We start from the raw sequence: 1,952 nt of genomic DNA, 5'->3' as shown, positions 1-1,952 counted from the left end.
TCTTGACAGGACAGTTGAAGCCCTGCCTGCTTCTGCTGGGTGGGGGTGGAGAATTTGCTCCTTCTCAGGACGCCCTATGCTAGGGGTGGGGAAATCATCAATCGCAGCTCAGATCACACGCCTCCCCAAAGAAGAACAGGTCCAGCCATCACATTAGAGGAGAGTTAATTACATATTTAACTAGGATAGCCCACAAATGATGTTATGAATATTCAAGGGTCCTTGGCAGAAAAATTGTTCCACACCCGGTGCTATACTATCCAAACAGGGAAATCAGAGCATCATTTGGTTCTGTCAGTTGGGGGAAGAACAGCTGTCCACTTGGTTCTGCCAGTGTTAACTCCCAAGGGAATAAAAGCATTATCTGTGTCATGCAAAGGGTGGAAACTCAAATCTCTGCTACACCTTGCTACACTGAGGGCTTGATACAGAGAGGGGTGATTTTTCTGCTGGTGTTTGTTGGGAGTTAGAGTGAGTTTTTTTTTAAAAAAAACCTTTCGTGTTGTCAAAACCCAATTTCCATGGAGTTCATCCTGACTCATGGTGACTCTATGTGTGTCAGAGTAGAACAATGCCCTATTGGGTCTTCAATGGCTGATTTTCTTATGAGGTGCCCCTGAGGGGTCTTGAACTTCCAACCTTTCCGTTAACAGCTGAGCAAAGCATTTACCAGTTCAGTTAACAGATCTCCATGCTGTTGTTAGAAGCTCTTTCTTGCCTGCCACGTTCTGTGCTTATTGATGATTCTGAGTTTGAGGCTTTTGCAACCCTTCGCTAGGGATATAGAAGAAGAGCAAGGCAAACCATGGAGCTCTCTGCTGCGTGGCTTATCAAAGCCAAGGTCCCTATTTTGTTCACCTGCCTTTCTCTCTTTCAAGGTCCTCCTTCCTGTTGTTTGTTGTGTCATGTCCAGGGGCCTGAGAAAGGGTGACATGGAGTGCCTGCATCTTGTTAGAACGTCAAGTATCCACATATGGTGGCCTTGTTTGTGGAGGAGTTGGGGCAGTTTCTTTCATGTGTTACAAGTTGCTGAAGAAAGGCATTCACAAAACATGATTTCTTAGTGAGAGTGAGAGATCATCCTATGTTACTTCTACCTTGTGCTTTCTCTGGGACCCAGGAATTCTTCCAATGAGGGAGGGAGCTATGCTGGAAATGAAAAAAACAACATGTTATGCTATTTTCAGAATAACCATGAGCTGTTCTGTTTTTACAGATCCATGAATGCACCATTGGTGGCTGCTATCAGCCAGGTCAGAAGTTCAAAACCACCAGCTGCTCTATGGGAGAGAGCAGAGGGTTTGTAGTCCTGAGAAAATCTACAATCTCAGAAACTCACAGGGTCAGTTCTACTCTGTCCATAGGGGTTGCTGAAAGTCAGAATCAACTCCAACGGCTGTAGGTTTTTGAAGTTTTTTTGAAGCACAATGGTTCAAATACTTGGCTGCTAATAAAAGATTCGAGCCCGCCAGTCCTTTGCAAGAGAAAAATATGGCAGGGGGCTACTGCAAAGATCAAAGCATCGCAGCACAGACCACTGTTATCAAGCTGTGACTCATAGTGACCCTAAGACTGAGTAGAACTTTCCCATAGAGTTTCCAAGGCTGGAATCCAACTTTTAAAGTTAAGAAGCCTCCATAACCACTGTTGCAGTGCTGCCAACGGCCAAGTAGTTTATTTTCAGCCCGTCGATAACTTCAAGCGCATTCTGTGCTCTATGCCAGGAAGAGTTTTCGTTGTGATGTAAGTTGCATCCACAGATGATTCTGTGGGGGAAATGCAGGCTTTGCTTAGAACAGCGGTTCTCAACCTGCGGTTTACAGCCCCTTTGTGGATCGAACGACCCTTTCACAGGGGACGCCTGATTCATAACAGTAGCAAAATTACAGTGATGAAGTAGCAATGAAAATAGTTTTATGGTTGGAGGGTCACCACACATGAGGAACTGTATT

This window comes from Tenrec ecaudatus, chromosome 11 (genome assembly GCF_050624435.1).
Source record: "Tenrec ecaudatus isolate mTenEca1 chromosome 11, mTenEca1.hap1, whole genome shotgun sequence".
Classification (NCBI taxonomy): domain Eukaryota; kingdom Metazoa; phylum Chordata; class Mammalia; order Afrosoricida; family Tenrecidae; genus Tenrec; species Tenrec ecaudatus.
The sequence above is the reverse complement of the archived record's forward strand: the minus strand, read 5'-3'. Positions refer to the sequence as shown.